Source organism: Pristis pectinata, chromosome 11 (genome assembly GCF_009764475.1).
Source record: "Pristis pectinata isolate sPriPec2 chromosome 11, sPriPec2.1.pri, whole genome shotgun sequence".
NCBI lineage: Eukaryota > Metazoa > Chordata > Chondrichthyes > Rhinopristiformes > Pristidae > Pristis > Pristis pectinata.
Window position 1 is genome coordinate 41,446,519 of NC_067415.1, and position 18,757 is coordinate 41,465,275.

An 18,757-nucleotide genomic window follows, 5' to 3' on the forward strand; every position below is an offset into this window, starting at 1 on the left:
TTGCCCTGGAATTTTCCAGATAGATTGAGACACTACATCTGTTTATTGCAGACATTTCAAGCTTTGTTGGTCAATGTGATCCGTAAAACAAAGGTTGATCTTGGAAAAAATGATACATCTGCATTTCTTGTCAGCTTCAGAAGGATGCACATTAGCCTACTGTATGTCATTGATATCTATATTCAAGAGCTACTAATGCTTCTAAACACAAACATTAATTATAAACATCCCTTGCAAACCTATTTCTTCAATTTCCTTTGGATTGGCTAAGAATCATCAAATTAAATCCCTGGATATTCATCAAGAAATGTTAGTGGAAAAGATCCCGAATAAAAAAGCTACTGTACACAAATTCATTATACTAAAACATGAGTGGATATTTTATTAACTTACTTTATTTACTTACATGACATCCATTACTAAATTAAAAGATCAAAAGTTAAATTGAAAATGTATCAATTTAGTTCTCATCTTAATTGCTGCATTTTTCAATATTTTTGAATATCACTGAAAACATTCAATCGCACTGACAACAGAGTTTTTAATGTTACTGATAATTGAGAATGAAAGCTTACTGGAATGAACAATAACCAAGTTGGATGGTTTCAATGATATTTCTGATTATTGTTGAGAAGGTAAGAATGCATTGCTAAATTCTTTGTCGGAAAGGAAAACTGAGGAAGATGCATATAATTGGTCGGTACAAAAGTTTGTTCAACCACAACGTTCAAGCAACTACTCATACAAATATATACTAGTACTTAACCAGTGGATTCTCAATGTTTGGCATGGAATTGGTGGGCTAAAGGGCCTGTTTCTATGCTACTTGACTCCATAAACTCTTTGAACCTTGTGCCGAGAATCAAAAACACACCTTGAGGTTGAGGGCTCACATCCTGTTTTCATAAATAATTGAGGTCAAATCAGCAAAGACTAAGTGATAGACTAAGTGATACACAAAGGAAGCTACCAATGAAAATGTGCAAGAAGATTCTTGATTATTCCTGAGGAGAACTAATTCAAATTTGGATGCATTCTGCCACCTACAGACATCATTAGTGCTTTATTTAGTTAAAAGTGATAAGGTTTTTTTAAACATGGAAAATATAGTCTCCAAAATATATACAACCAAAATATGTGTCGATTTCAATTTAGATTGCTGTAATTACAAATGGGTTAATGTTATTTTATGGAGAATTGAAAGTTACACAGCAAGATTTTCAATATTTAGAACAAGACATACAATTTAACAGTTTTATAATCCAGATAAGCAATTTGGTAAAACAGTCAGAACAATCCATTAACAACAATCACAAATGAAAATTGAATTTTCTAAAAAACATTTTGCTGTATATGATTTGCAGCTTTTTATTAAAAAAGTATATTATATTTTAAAAATGTACCATAGGTGAAAATTGGCTGTCACATAGAAAACAGAGAGTTGGAATAAATTGGTCATTTTCAGGCTGGAAGGATGTAACTAGTGGAGTACCCTATGAATCAGTTCTTGGCCCTTCCTTGTTTACTGTTTACATTAATGACCTGGAAGAGGGAACTAAATGTAAGGTTTCCAAGTTTGCCGATGATATGAAAATAAGTGGAAACGCATGTTATGATGACGACATTGTGATTCTGCAATGGAACACAGATAGATTGAGTGATTGGGCTAAAAGCTAGTAACCAAAGTTTAATGTGGTAAAGTTTGAGGTCATGCACTTTGAAGTCAGATTTTTATCTAAATGGAGAGAGATTACAAATGAGTGAAGTACAGAGGGGATCTAAATGTTCCAGGGCACGAATCACCAAAAGTTAGCAGGCAGGTCCAACAAGTAGTTAAGAAGGCAAGTGGCATCTTGGCCTTTATTGCAAAGGTGTCAGAGTTCAAGAATCGGGAAATTTTGTAATAATCGCACAAGGTGTTGGCATGGCCTACCAAATCACTAAAAAAAACAGTAGCATTGGAGGCAGTCCAAAGAAGATTAACCAGGCTAATTCATGGGATGAAGGGTTGTCCTATCAAGAGAGGCTAGGCAGCTTATGTCTGGATTCCTTGGAGTTCAGAACAAAGTGAGGTGACCTTATTCAAATGTACAAGATCCTAAGTGGGTTTGACGGGGTAGGTGTTCAGATGTTTTCACTTGTGGAAGAGGCTTTAACCAGGGGATGTAGTTACAAGATGAGGGGCTGTCACTTAAAATTGAAGTACATAGGGATTTTGTCTCTCAGACGGTGGTGAATCTCTGGAATTCACTGTCCCAGAGGCTTGTGGAAGCTAAACCATTGGACATATTTAAGATGGAGATAGATAAGATGAAGGAATTGAGGGCTATGGGGAGCTGGCACAAAAGAGGAACTGAGGCCAGCGTTGATTGACTATGATTATATTGAATGGTGGGGCAAGCTTGATGGTCCTGGTAGCCTACCCCTGCTCCTATTTTCTTCTGTTTTTGTATTCTTGTGGCAGCATTTAGTTTGGGATATTTTGGAAACATGGACAACAGGTTTTATTTCTGATAAAAAATCATTTAAAAAATAGGAATATTTAAATGCAATTGCAATTACCAATTAGTATCTCCATGATCACAACAATATAATCAACAATTGCAAAATGCAAATCCATTCTTTATTGTACTTCACTCAGTGGCCACCAGATGGATTTATACCAATACATTCACTGAATTGTGGAGGCAAAGTTTATCCAAGATAACTTTCATGTTTGCATGTAACTAAATTGAAAACAAAATTAAATATTTCCAGACTGAACACACAAAAGGACTTCATAATTCTCAAAAAATAATCATTCAAGCTGTGAATTAAACATTTTTACGGTTTTGACATTTAAATGATCTCAGTTTAGGTCAATGAAGGGAAAAGGAGCTTCTGGATTATTTAAAAGGTCAGGGTTTTATTGGAAGCAAGTTGAAAAATTGAGAGAAATAATGGTCTGGAACGTTCCTCCTCCATTAAGGACTTCAGGTATTCTCCTACTCCGTCGGAAACCATTCATGTATCCTTTCAACCCTTCCAACCCTCATCTCCAACTTTTGCCTCTCTTGGCATGAAGTGGATTTTTCCGACTCTCTTTCCTATTGTGAGGATAGTTGACACCTTGACCTACCCTGGAAACTTGCAGTGTTGGGTTTGTTACCCTAACAACACTGGTCATTTTCTGAATTTGCACACCCTTCCCCACTCTCTCCCCTATCCTCCTGTTTTGTCCTCCTCTCCTATCTCTCAATTTCCAACTAACAGAAATTTTCACTTATTTTTAAACAAGGTAAAAAGATCACATGCATAAAATTTGGAGTGTCGGAGTGCGAGCGAGCAGCCCGGAGGAGCGGGAGCAACCTAACTTCGAATTACTTCGAGCTGATTGGTGGAGAGAGCACGAGCGGGAACTTTGCAACTTGAACAAGGAGCGGTGAGAGTGTGGCCTAGTGTTCGGAGCGTCGGAGTGCGAGTGAGCGGCCTGGAGGAGCGGGAGCAACCTACTTTCACTATATAAGAAAGGCATTGTCTAGCGGAGTGGAAGTCGGGGATCGGTCGTTGTCGGAGTGGTCTGAGTCAGTATGGTAAGGCTTTGGCTCAACAGGCTTCAGCGAGAACAGGTAGGAGGCGAGAATTATAGTAAGAGGGTAAGTTCCTGGTTTATTTATTTTGTAGCATTAGACAGTAGCATTAGCAGAATGCAAATAGGATTAGTTTTGTGCTTGAAGTGCCAGATGTGGGGACCTTGGGAGACATCCAGCCTCCCCGAGGACTACATCTGCGCCAGGTGCATTGAGATGCTGCTCCTTAGGGACCATGTTAGGGATCTGGAGCTGTAGCTTGATGACCTTTGGTTAGTCAGGGAAAGTGAGGAGGTGATTGACAAAAGCTATAGAGAGATAGTAGAGAGCACCTCTGTGGCAGTCCCTGTCAGAAATCAGTATATCATTTTAGATACTGTTGGACAGAATGACCTGACAGAGGAAGACCACGGTGATCGGGACTCTGGCACTGTGCCTCGTGCCGTGGTCCAGAGAGCAAGGAGGAATGCAGTAGTTATAAGGGATTCCATAGAGAGGGGAACAGACAAGAGATTCTGTGAGCCTGATAAGGATACCCAGATGGTGTGTTGCCTCCTTAGTGCGAGGGTACAGGATGTCTCAGATTGGGTCCAGAGTATTCTGAGGGGAGAGGGCGAGCAGCCAGAAGTCTTGGTACATGTTGGTACCAATGACATAGATAGAAAAAGGGAGGAGGTCCTGAAGGAAGATTACAGGGAGTTAGGAAGAAAGTTGAGAAGCATGACCTCCAGGGTGGTAATCTTAGGATTACTGCCTATGCCACATGCTAATGAAGGCAAGAATAACAGAATCAGGCAGATGAATGCGTGGCTGAGTAACTGGTGCAGGGTGCAGGGCTTCAAATTCTTGGATCATTGGGAACTATTTTGGGGGAGGTATGACCTATACAAAAAGGAACTCAAAGGGTACCAATATCCTGGTGGGTATGTTTAATATAGCTGTTAGGGAGGGAGGGTTTAGACTAATTTGGCAGGGGGAAGGAAACCAGGGTGTTAGGGTCATGGAAGAGGAAAATAGAAACAAGTTAAAGATAGTGTACAGCAAAGATGGCAAGAAGGACAGGTGGGTGAAAAGACAGGATAATTTGCTGTGCAATAGAAATACAGTGAAATCGGTAGCAGATACTGGTCTGAATGTACTGTACTTAAAAGCACGTAGCATTAGAAATAAGGTGGATGACCTTGTAGAACAGCTACAGATTAAAAGATATAACATTGTGTCCATCACCGAGTCATGGCTTAATGATGGATGTGATTGGGAGCTGAATGTCCAAGGGTACACAGGGTATAGGAAAGATAGGCAGGTAGGTAGAGGGGGTAGTGTGGCCCTGATGGTAAGCAACAATATTAAATCACTAGAAAGAAGGGACATAAGATCAGAAGAGGTAGAATCCTTATGGGATGAGTTAAGAAATGGCAAGGGTGAAAGGACTCTAATAGCAGTTATATACAGGCCCCCAAACAGCAGCCAGGATGTGGACTACAAGTTACAGCTGGAAATAGAAAAAGCATGTCAGAGAGACAATGTCAAGATAATTATGGGGGATTTTAACATGAAAGTGGATTGGGAAAGTCAGGAAGGTACTGGATCTCAGGAGAGAGAGTTTATGGAATGCCAACGGGATGGCTTTTTGGAGCAGCTTGTTGATGAGCCCATCAGGGGATTGGCTGTTTTGGACTGGGTGCTGTGTAATGAACCTGAGGTGATTAGGAAACTAAAGGTAAAGGAACCCTTAGGAAGTAGTGATCATAATATGATTGAGTTCAGTTTCAAATTTGAAAAGGAGAAGCTGATATCAGGTGTGTCAACATTTCAGTGGAACAAAGGAAATTACAGTGACATGAGAGAGGAGCTGGCCCAAATTAATTGGAAAAGCAAGCTAGATGGAGGGACTGCAGAGCAGAAATGGAGGAAATTTTTACAAGAAATGAGGAAAGTGCAGGATAGATATATTCCAAGAAAGAAGAAAATTATGAATGGAAAAATGGCACAAATGTGGCTAATGAGAGAGGTTAAGGCTAAAATAAAAGCAAAAGGAGAGCATACAAGGAAGCAAAAATTAGTGGGAAAACAGAAGACTGGGAAGCTTTTAAAAACTTACAGAAAGAAGCCAAGAAAGTCATGAGGAAGGAAAAGATGAATTATGAAAATAAGTGGGCAAATAACATACAAAAGGATACTAAGAATTTTTTTAAATTTATTAAGAGTAAAAGAGAGACACGGGTAGATATAGGAATGATTGAAAATGATGCTGGACAAATTATAATGGGTAACAAAGAGATGGCAGAGGAACTAAATAAGTATTTTGCATCAGTCTTCACTGTCGAAGACATCAGCAATATACCTGATAGTCAGGGGTATCAGGGAATAGAATTGAGTACAGTCAAAATTACTAGAGAGAAGGTGCTCGGGAAGCTGAATGGACTAAGGACAGATAAGTCTCCCGGACCGGATGAAGTGCACCCACAGGTTCTGAAGGAGGTGACTTTAGAGATTGTGGAGGCATTGGAGATGATTTTCCAGGAATCAATACACTCTAGCATGGTTCCGGAGGACTGGAAGGTTGCAAATGTAGTTCCGCTGTTTAAGAAAGGAGGGAGACAGCAAAAGGGAAATTACAGGCCTATTAGTCTGATATCGGTGGTTGGAAAGTTATTGGAGTCGATTCTCAAGGACGAAGTTATGGAATACCTAGAGGTGCATGACAAGATAGGTCCAAGTCAGCATGGTTTCCTTAAGGGAAGATCCTGCCTGACCAACCTATTAGAATTTTTTGAGGTAATCTCAAGTAGGATGGACAAGGGAGAAGCAGTGGATGTTTTGTATTTGGATTTTCAAAAGGCCTTTGACAAGGTGCCACACAAGAGGCTGCTTAATAAGATGAGTGCCCACGGAATTACAGGAAAGATATTAGAATGGGTGGAGCATTGGCTGATAGGCAGAAAGCAAAGGATGGGAATAAAGGGATCCTGTTCTGATTCGCTGCCAGTTACCAGTGGTGTTCCGCAGGGGTTGGTGTTGGGACCGCTTCTTTTTACACTGCATATCGATGATTTAGATTATGGAATAAATGGTTTTGTGGCTAAGTTTGCAGATGACACCAAGATAGGTGGAGGAGTAGGAAGTGTTGAAGAAACAGAAAGGTTGCAGAGAGACTTGGACAGTTTAGGAGAGTGGGTAAATAAATGGCAGATGAAATACAATGTTGAGAAATGTGCTGTTGTACACTTTGGAAGAAGAAATAAACAGGCAGATTATTATCTAGATGGGGATAAAATTCAAAATTCGGAAGTGTAAAGAGACTTGGGGGTCCTCGTGTAGGATACCCCAAAGGTTAACCTCCAGGTTAGGTCGGTGGTAAAGAAAGCGAATGCTATGTTTGCATTCATTTCAAGAGGAATAGCGTATAAAAGTAAGGATGTGTTGGTGATGCTCTATGGGGCACTGGTGAGACCTCATTTGGAGTATTGTGTGCAGTTTTGGGCCCCTTATCTTAGAAAGGATGTAGTGATGTTGGAGAGGGTTCAGAGAAGATTTACGAAGATGATTCCCGGAATGAAAGGGCTGACATACGAGGAGCATTTGTCGGCTCTTGGGCTGTACTCATTGGAGTACAGAAGAATGAAAGGGGACCTCATAGAAACATTTCGAATGTTGAAAGGACTGGACAGAGTAGGTGTGACTAAATTGTTTCCCATGGTGGGTGAGTCCAGGACAAGAGGGCACAGTCTTAGAATTAGAGGGTACCCATTTAGAATTTCTTTAGCCAGAGGGTCGTGGATTTATGGTATTTGTTGCCACATCCAGCTGTGGAGGCGTGATCATTGGGGGTGTTTAAGGCAGAGATTGATAGGTATCTAATTAGTCAGGGTATCAAGTGATATGGGGAAAAGGCTGGGAATTGAGGCTAGATGGGAGAATAGTTTAGCTCATGGTGAAGTGGCAGAGTAGACTCGATGGGCCGAATGGCCTACTTCTGCTCCTTTGTCTTGTGATCTTGTGAAAATGCTGAAGAAGCTGAAATCCAGTGTCCAGGGAATGGTGTAAAAAACACAATAGTAAAATGGGTAGAGCAAGAGTGGTTGGAATTTAATCCTGATAAGTGCAAGGTGATGCACTTTGAGAAGACTGATAAGGGTAGGACATACACAATGAATAGTAGAGCACTAGAAGATATTGAGAACCAGAAGGACCATGTTCAAGGATCCTTGAAGGTGGCAGCACAAGTAGATCAAGTGGCAAAGAAGGCATATACAATACCTGCCTTCTTCAGCTGAATTGGTAGTTGGTTTATTATTGTCACACGTACCAAGATACAGTGAAAAAATTTGTTTTGCATTGAAGACAAGAGTAGGGAGATTATGGTACAATTTTACAAAACATTTTAAGCCACAGGTTGAATACTGTGAACAGTTCAGCTCACTGCAGTGCAGGAAGGACATGATTGCACAGGAGAGGATGCAGTGGAGATTCACCAGGACATTGCCTGGGATGGAACTTTTCGGTTACGAGGATGGACTGATAAGACTGTTTATATTCTTTGGAACGCAGGAAGCTGAGGGGGTTCTTGAGAGAAGTATACAAAATTATGAGGGCACAGATAGGGTGAAGATAAGCAAACTTTTCCCCATAGCAGAGGTACCTAAAACCAGAGGGCAAAGGATTAGGGTATGGGGTAAGAGGTTTAGAAGGAACTTGGGGAAGAATTTTTCACCCTGAGGATGGCTAACATCTGGAACACACACTGCCTAATTGGGTAGTGGAGGCAGGTATTATTCCAACACTTGAGTAGTTTCTAGATGAGCACATGAATCACCAAGACATAGAAAGCTAGGGACGAAGTGCTGGTTAATGAGATTAATATGGAGAGGTAGTATATGGTCAACATGAACATAGTGGACCAAAGAGCCTGTTTCTGTGCTTTCTGACTCTGTGATTCTAAAACCACTTCAGTTTTTTTATTCGTTTTTGTGGTAGTGCTGATGCAACTTTTGCAGTTAATGTGTGACTACTTGAGAAAAGCTGATGTTAAATGGTAAATCACAAATTTCACCTAAAGCAACCTGGAAATATTTAATTAAATTATTCTGTTTAATTCCATGTATTGGTATTTTGCAGATTAACAGAAATAACAAAATGTAAATTATGCTGAAATAATGCCCAAAATAAGATATTTTGAATATATTATCATCTATTGAGGGTTGATTTGTGCAACATCTTCTGGTTTAAGACAATCCACATGTTTTAAAAGTGAACTGCTATCCCTCATCCATCCACATAATCCATTACATATTAGAAGCAGATTGCAGTGACAACCTGCCTGTGCTGGTAATGCAGATTTTACATAACAGGACTAAAGGAGCAGAAGCTAATATAACCTGGCAGGTCTTTCTTTCATCAATCAGAGTCAATGCATTCAGTGCAAGAAAGGACCGTAGCCCTTGGCATTCAAGGCATTTGCAAGTGATTTTAAAACAAATAACAGTACAACAAATTATGAGAAAGCAGCCACAGGTTTTTGAATTTTTATCCTGGCAGTGCAAAATGTTACCTGAGAAGTACATGCTGAGAAATACTTGTGTGGAAGCCTCCTATCCTGCAGGGATCCACTCCCTCCCCACATCCCTAAAATTTCTAATCTACTTGCTTCATGAAGTGGAACAAAGCATGAATGACATGGATCCTTCAGGTGGGTATTTAACATAAAATCAAACTGCTGGAGGAACTCAGTGGGTCAGGCAGCATCTGTGGAGGCAAAAGCATTGTTGACATTTTGGGTCAAGACCCTGCATCAGGACTGAGCATGTACAGTGAAGATAGCCAGTGTAAAGAGGTGAAGGGGAAGGGTGAGACAGGGGCTGGTGGGTGATAGATGGACCTGGGTGAGGTGGCAGATGATTGGCAGGTGGAGCTGGGTGAGGGAGGGGGAGGCACGTTGAACATATGTGTGTGCACCTGTGTAAAATATGTGTAATTAACATGTCCTTCCACACCAATTAAATTCAAGTTTCAGTACACATCCTTGGATCCGAAAAGCATGAAAGCTCTTCATATCTTTTTTTTAATGGTGCAGTCAAAAAATTAGGGAAAGTAAAACAAAATGCAATTGTTTAAGATGTTATTAAAACAATTAATAAAAGTCAAACAGATTACAGAAGCAGATAATGCAATTTCTTATAAAAGTGCAGTTAAGTGTTTGATGTTATCATGATGGTCATATGCAAGGACTAGTAATAAGTTGGAGGAACTCAACAGGTCAAGCAGCATCTGTGGGGGGAAAGGAACTGTCGATGTTCAGGTTGAACCCCTGCAGCAGGACTAAGAGTGGAGAGGGGAGATGGCCAGTATAAAGAAGAGTGGACCGAGGGGATGGTGGGGGGGGGGGGGGGGGGGGGTGAAGGATGATGGGCAGATCGAGCCAGGTAGGGGAACAGGAAGGGGTGGAGTTGGGAGGCAAAGGCCAGTGGATGATAAGTGGAGGCAAACAGAAAAAGAAAGAGGCAGATAGAGCCGGGTGGAGAGAGGGAAGATGAAGGTGGTGACAGCAGGAACACAAAGGCTACCAGTGCTGGAATCTGATAAGTATGGTAATTAATAATGGTGAGAGTTGAACAGCAGATGGAACTAGAACCAGATGGGGGAGGGGTGGCGAGAGCCTGTGTGTGAAATATGTGGGTAGTAGGTTGATGGAACTAGGATGGGAAAGGGGACAAAAATAGGGGGACTGAAGGATAATCAGAAGGAGAGAGAGGGGAGGAGGGTAACATACTGGAGGTGAGGGCTACCTGAAATTGGAAAATTCAATTTTCATACCACTGGGTTGTAGACTACCCAGGCAGAATATGAGGTATGGTTCCTCTAGTTTGCATTGGGCTTCACCCTGGCAGTGGAGAAGGCCAAGGATGGACAGGCCGGTGTGGGAATGGGAAGGGGAATTGAAATGATAAGCAACTGGGAGCTCAGGATGGCCATTGTGGACAGAGCACAGGTGCTTTGCGAATCGGTCGTGTAGTCTGTGCTTTGTTTCGCCAATGTAGTGAAGGCTACATCGGGAGCACCAAATGCAGTAGATGAGGTTGGAAGAGGTGCACTTGAATCCCTGCCTCACTTAGAACGGCTGTTAAGGTCCCTGGATTTTGGTGAGGGAGGAGGTGTAAGAACAAGTAAGGACGAGAGAGCCTGAGTTACAGGGAGAGGTTGGCCAGGCTAGATCTTTGTTCCTTGGAATTTAAGAGAATGAGAGGTGACCTTATAGGAAACATTTAAAATTATGAGAGGCGTTGATAAGGTGGATGGTAGCGGTCTTTTCCCCAGGGTAGGGGGTCCAAAACTAGGGGGCATAGATTTAGGGTGAGAGGGGAAAGATTTAAAAGAGACCTGAGGGGCAACTTTTCCACGCAGAGGGTGGTGAGTATATGGAACAAGCTGCCAGAGGAAGTGGTTGAGGCAGGCACAATAGTATCATTTAAGAAGCACTTGGATAGGTACATGCAGGGGTGGGGTTTAGAGGGATATGGGCTGAACGCAGGAAATTGGGACTAGCTGTGTATGCACTGTGGTCAGCATGGACTTGTTGGGCCGAAGGGCCTGTATCTGTGCTGTATTGCTCTCTGATTTTATGACTCTATAACAAGTGTTGCACCTCCTGCAGTTGCAGGGGAAAGTGCCAGGGATCAGGGAAGGATGAGTGGACCGGGGAGTCACGGAGGGAGCATTCCCTGCAGAAGGTGGAAAGTGGTGGGGAGGAGAAGATGTGGCTAGCAGTGGGATCTCGTTATAGCTGGTGGAAATGATAAAGGACAATGTGCTGGATACGGAGGCCAGTAGGGTGAAAGGTGAGGACCAGGGGAACTCTCTCCAGAATCAGAAGTATTCACTCTTGGTACAGACAGGTTGAGGTGTCAAAAACTCAAAACACACATTCAGGTAAGATAGTGAGTTTGCAAACAGTTTTTCTTTGATTATCTGTCAATCCAGAGTGTTTGTTTCAGTAGCTCTTGAGTGTGTATATATGGGGGTCCACAACATAGGTGTGAATCCAGTGACTCACAGTGACAGAATATTGCAGATTAGTATTAGTATTGGTTTATTATTGTCACTTGTACCAAGGTACAGTGAAAAACTTGTCTTGCATACCTATTGTACAGGTCAATTCATTACACAGTGCCGTTACATTGAGTTAGTACAGATTTCAACTACCCTAAACAAAATTTAGAGCCTGGGTCGCAAATGATTGCGAAAGACCCTTTTTAATATTCAAGTGATATCCGTAGTCATTTCAGGTTTACACTGGGTTGATTTAAAATAGGAATTGACTAATTTATTACTTGTTCAAATGCACAGACACTTCAGTGAGACCTGCTTTTCTGCTAAATTGGTTATTCTTGCATCCATTTTAGGGTCACCCAATGTCAAAGCATTGTTGAATTAAATTCCTGTGGTGTCTATCAACTCACTGAAAGCTTTCCAATATAGATGGGGACAGGACATTTTAATTTTAGTTAATATTTCTGTTTTGTGTTGGCCCAGATGACCAACCCTCTGTGAAATATTAGTGCCATATCTTAAGAGGAGACTGTCGATGAGACTCAATGGAAATTATGTTAAAAATATTCTTCTCTCCCCTCTGACCTACTTTAATCGGGGCTTATTTTCCTCATTTAAATATATATGATCTTACGTTTACCCATGCTAAAGTCCAAGTAATATTTCTTAACTTATTTAATTGGTGTAAATCCTTTATTCATTATCACAAGATCAAAACGCTATTGGGGCCAAAACATTAAATGGCAGAATAAGGTCACAGTCAGAATAATTATGGCTAATTACAGGAATAAGTAATCACAATGAAAAATTAATTTCAGATTTAATTGAGCAATGTGCTCCCAGGCCTATTGGTGTTGAACGCTAGGGCAGAGGATTACAGCTGTAAATCCCCAGGCATCATCTCAACCAGGTCACCTGGGTTGGTTGCAAGCAGTGGAACAGCATTATTCCTCAATGGAGTTAAAAAGTATGAATCGTTAGAGAGAAAGAGGTTGAGGTATGTTAACGGTGATGATTCATGAGGTCAGCTTTCAGGTAAATTAACAGATTGGTTTGATCAAAGAAAAAGGCACAGAGAAAACATCGAAGACAACCAATATATTGAATTCTCCATTCTCATTAATATTGGCAAAATTGCAGTTTTAACTTATTTTCCAGTCATTATCTGTCTGCATCCCTGATTCTGCTGCCCAGTGAGGCTGTCAGAGAATGTTGAAATCCTTTTTTTCACAGATCCGTTGCTGCATTTTCTCACATGAACTGCAAATAGTGAAGCCCAAGTATGCCAATATCGAAGGGCTTTCTATTAATTGGAGCAGGAAATTGAAAGTGTCTTTTTCTAACTTCTTGTGAGCCCTCTAGTTATCCTGCATATTTCTCTGTGGATAGATTATTACTGTTAACTTTGTTACACTGATCCTTCATGTGACCTTTAGGTTTTTGGTCATGGCAGGTAGGAAGGCCACCTATTGTTCTTTTACCATATAGAGGGTTACATTGAAGTCAATGGAATCAAATATCTGGAGAGAAATATGACAGGCAACCATTTGGAACCCAATCAGGCTGAATTATGAATAGATTTACACTTGTATCATTTGAGCTGGTAACTTGTTAAAGACCCATTCTTGTATTATACTTGGTGTCTAAAGATAGCTCATCAGTTTAAACTCAATTTGAATGAGAAATCCCAAAGAACCCATCACTTCTTTTCTAATTAATTTTACAGTATTCACATTCTTCAGCTTTTGTGTGTTCTTGATGGAATACCGACCCAAATATCAAAGGTCAATGTATTGATATATGTTGGTGTTAATATCTAACAAGAACCCAAGCATTACAACACTGAAATTTAAAAAGGCATTAAAACACAATACATTTTCACTTACTTGCATTCAATCTTTGCCTTTTCTCACTTGTTTCCTTCCAAAGATCTGAATGCACTTGACATGGAGAACCTATTAATAGGAACAAGAACAATTACAAAAATAATAACATCACAGAATTGTCAAAATTTATACCAGATTTAATCAAGAAATTGAAGAAAATCTATTGCTTTGACTGTTAAATTGTGGCTTTTTACTGAGCTTCAGCTATAATAATGCAGTAAATGCAGATTTTCTTGCAACTCTTTGCTATTCAGAATTGAATTGAATTTATCCTGCAAAAAACTAAAAGAATTGATTGCACTCATCTCAGGATTAACATTTCCTATTTATCATCCAAATTAAAAGCTGGCTAATGTAACCAATATTTAATATTATTTCCTTCCCAATCCAATACTGCTTCACTTAACGTTCGAACAAACTTGGCCTTGATTAAATTTGTGTCTTGAATTTGCAGGTGTACTGATGGTCAAGCTGTCACCATTGACCAAATCACACTGTGATACTAACAATAACCTCTGAAATCTTCATATATGTGGTAACATGGGAAAATCCATGGATATATATCAGTGATACCCTGCTCCATGACATGTTACAGTTTTAAAGTTTTTGCATGTGGAAATATTTTTAAAGAAATGAATTGTGAAGAATTTCTACTTTTTATCTGCTATTTCCATTGTGAAAATAAAACTAAATGTTTTAAGCCTGGTTAAATAAGGTGTAACTGAATTTTAATGCAAAACTCTGATCTTAAATATGGGGTCTCATTCCTTCAGATGTTCAGTGTTCCACGTACTTAATTTTATTAATGTTTATGTATGTCCCAATCCTTATGTCACTCCCTACAACATCAACAACATCAATAACTATTTAGAATTTGTGGTCTGAACTTCCTGGGTTGTTTTCTGTGAAAATTCTTCATTTTGATTAACTGCTCTGCTTGGTTGTTTTTACCACTGCTGTAGGATGCCAGAAGTCCCCTCTGAATGATGTCAAAATGAAATAAACATCAGGCAAAATCCACTCCACAGAGATCATTAGATCTTAGCAGGCACCTTTCTTCATGGTCGCTGCAATATCGTGACTATGGCTTCAAGGAGAAACATTACTATGATTTTGCAATTTACTTCACTCCTCTATTCTCCTGAAGGCTCTAATGAATACGGACTGGAGAGGCACTAGAAATCATCTGTTTCCTTGCCTAACTGATTGTTCATTACATTTAAACTTTGAAATTGAATAGAATCATGAAAAGCACAGAAATAAGCCATTCAGCCCATTTTATACATGCCAGCTTTTTGCAAGAGCAATTCCGTTGATTCTTGTTCCCTGTTTTCTTTCAAGTGCTAACCCTGTTCCCTCTTGAATTGAATCTGTCTTGCATTCCATATTCAAACCACTCTCTGTGTAAAAGTTTTTCTGATGTCACAGTTGATTCTTTTCAAAGAAATTTCTTTTAATAACAAACTCATTTATTAATCAACTTAATATGGCGTAGTTTTGTTTGGTAAGGGTACATATTGACCACAAGAGGCAGATATAGGTTTTGAGTGTAGCACAGTCTTTGTTGCTGCAGACTGGAGCATTGAGCTTTAAAATGGTTGACCTGGCAACAAATAAGCAGTCTGTGTTTTGAATGTCATGGTGCATGCACTAACTCTTGTAGAGTTCATAAAAAGTTCATGCAAACACCATGGGTGCCATTTTGACTCTATAAGCGCTCTTATAACATTCAGAACTGTAGCCTGAAGCATTTATTTCCAGCATATTTCCCACTTGAAGAAAAAAGTTGCTTGTCTGCTTCTAGCCTGCTGCTTCACTTATGGGAATATACTTTAAGGACTTTTGCATGTACCATCTTTTATTAAATGTATTCAATAGAAAATTGTGAGATTTGGTCTCATGCATTTTTTGATGGACCCTCCTTGATTTGGGGTGTGTGTTGGGTGGGGTAAGTTGATGGCAGAGGAAAGACAGTGGGAGTGGAATTCATTTTTAGGATTGTACAAGTAGAATACTATCCTTGATTATTGTCCTCTTGTGGATCAAAGTATTAACTGTGAATGTTGAGTACAATACTTTGACTTATCTGATGCACATTCCATTGCTCAGTAGAACACTAGTTAAGGACGTTTCACTGGAGGACAATGTGTGGGACAGTATGAGATAGTAATTTTTAATATAATAATTTTTCAGGATTGGGACATCACTAATGAGGCCTGTATTTATTGGTCTTCCCTAACTATTCATTAGGAGGTGACATTGAGTTGTCTTTTTGAACTGCTGCAGCCTTTCTGGTGAAAGTATCCCAAAATGCTGTTAGATAGGAGTTCCATGATTTAGATCCAAAGATCATAGAGGAATTGTGATATATATGTGATATATATATATATGGATATATATCACCATACATATTCCCCTTCATGTCACACACAGGATGGTGTGTGACTTGAAGGGGAACATACAAATGGTGGTGATTCCTGCACATGAAACCCTTATCCTTTTTACCGGTAGAGGTCACAGGTTCAGCAGCTATTGTCAGAGTAGCCTAGGCAAGTTAACGACAGTATGGTGTACACTACAAACATTACACAACCAAATTGGAGAGAATGGATGTGTTGGGTGGTGGATAGAGTACCAGTCAAGCAGGCCTTTTCCTGGATGATGTCAGGCTTATTAAGTGTTGTTGGAGGTGCACTTTTCATCACACTCTCAAATTATATCTTTAAGGCTGTTCTTTCCTATAGCACCCCCCTCCATCTTGGAATGGTGGCATCGTGGGTATGTCATTGAACCACATATCCAAAGGCCTGGACTAATAATCCAGAGCCTTGGATGTATAATTCATCTCATACATGGAACATCTTAACTGACTGGATAACTTCAAAACAAAATTTAACCGTAATGTAAGTTTTGCCACCTACATATCTGACATGTAGGTGTAGGCATTTATTTATATGTTAAATAATTCAGGTTTTGCCTTTTTTTCTTTACTTCATCAATTATTTCAAATAAAGATCACATTTTAAGTAAGGTTCCATATTCATGCTGCACTGATTTTCATTAACTTCTTTGTCATTGCATTCGTGGCCAAATCCATAAATTCCTGGAACAGGAAATTGCATGGAGAACAAAAATATTAAAAAAGAAGCACAGCAAATGAGCAGGAGAGCTGGATTAAATGAGGCTACTCAAATGGAGAAAGTCACGAGTGCTGACTTGATGGATCAACTAGCCTGGGTCTCTGCTATAACATCCTATGTTCCTGCTTTGGCGATAGCTAACGCAAATCATTTTAAAGAAGAATTTGATGCTCCACTTTCTGTTTCTGCTTGCAGGTCAATAATGAAATTTGTACCAAATTATCTAACTTTTGCCATAATTACCTTTCTGATAACTTTTAAAGCTGCCAGCTGATAATTTTAAAAGAAGCTTCAAACAGGGAATGCTGGTAAAGGACCAGCCATGAGCAACTTCATCACAAGGACTGCAGCAGCTGGTGAAGATAACTCAACCCCATCACGGAAACCAGCCTCCCCTCCGTGGACTCTGTCTATACCTCTCACTGCCTTGGTGAAGTAGCCAGCATGATCAAAGACCCCACCCACCCGGTCATTCTCTCTTCTCTCCTCTCCCATCAGGCAGAAGATACAGGAGCCTGAGGGCACCAGGCTCAAGGAGAGCTTCTATCTCACGGTGAAAAGACTATTGAACGGTTCCCTTATACAATGAGATGGACTCTTGACCTCACAATCTACCTTGTTTGACCTTGAACCTTATTGTCTACCTGCAATGCACTTTTCTGTAGCTGTGACACTTTACTCTGTATCCTGTTATTGTTTTTACCCTGTACTATCTCAATGCACTGTGCGATGAATTGATCTGTATGAACGGCACGCAAGACAAGTTTTTCCACTGTACCTCGGTACAAGTGACAATAATAAACCAATACCAATACCAATACCCAGGTGTGTATTTAAGGATCTCAATGTAGTGCCAGTAAAGCAATGAAATGGTTTGGTGAATTTGTAGTTGCTGATTTTCTCCAAACCCTTGCCCTTCTGGCCAGTTGGTACCATACATTTGAGAGATGCCGTCAAAGATGTTGTGGTGAAATGCTGCAGTGAATTTTGTAGCTGGTTTGCAATGCAGCCGCTGTGTGCAAATGGCAGAAGAGTAAGCATCTAGTATGGTGGGTAGGGGAAAAGTGGAGTTGGCTATTCTGACTTGGATGGGATCAATTTTCTTGACTGGTGCTGGAACTGTACTCACCCAGTGAGGGGGGAGAATAGTCCATCACAATCTTTATATGCGCCTACGTGGATGGCGAAAAGACATTGTTGAGACAAGTGGTCACTCATTCACTGCAAAATAGCTGGCATCTGACCTGCTTTTATAGCCAGGGTATTTATGCTGCTGTTACAGTTAAATTTCTGTTGACTCCCATGACGTTTATGCTGAGAATTTTGGCAAAAGTAATGAAATTGAATAACACGAGGAGGTGGTTGGAATCTCTCTTGTCGGAGATGGTCATTGTCAGGCACATACATGGCACAGATAATACTTGTCACCTACCACACAAGGTTAATTGTTATGTTGATCTTGCAGTTGACAGATATGAACTGCTTCATTATCTGAGGAGTTCCAAACAAACCTGAACATCAAGCAATAATCAGCAAATATTCCACATGTTCCTAAAGAGTGCCTTGAACATTGAAATGGAGCTGAGATTATTCACCCCCAACAACCACATTGACTTCACTGGTACTAGGTCTCACTGATATCAAACTTGGTCAGATGCCACCATGGACTGTAGCGGTTAGCGTAACGCTATTACAGCGCCAGTGACCCGGGTTCAATTCCGGCCGCTGTCTGTAAGGAGTTTGTATGTTCTCCCAGTGTCTGCGTGGGTTTCCTCCGGTTTCCTCCCACATTCCAAAGACATATGGGTTGGGAAGTTGTGGACATGCTATGTTGGTGCCGGAAGTATGGTGACACTTGCGGGCTGACCACAGAACGCTCCACACAAAAAAATGTTTTCACTGTGTGTTTCGATGTACATGTGACTAATAAAGATAGCTTATCTTATATGAAAGGCAGTCACTCTCACCTCACATTTTATTTGGATCCAGGCTGCAAGAAATCTAGAGCTGAGTAGTCCCAGTAAAACCCCAACATGAAATCTCTCTCCATAGATGTTCCCTGGCCTGCTAAGTATTACCAGCATTTTCTGTTTTTAAAAGTGAGCAGATAATTGAT

General features: G+C 40.3%; 1 protein-coding gene across 1 annotated transcript in view; it reads right to left on the minus strand.

Annotated features, from left to right (window-relative positions):
* tenm4 (teneurin transmembrane protein 4) overlaps window positions 1-18,757 on the minus strand; it is a 1,444,950-nt gene that overhangs the window by 1,209,154 nt on the left and 217,039 nt on the right. Inside the window, 1 exon segment of the mRNA XM_052026216.1 lies at window positions 13,502-13,570. The gene's annotated coding sequence lies outside the window, so the exon portion shown is untranslated.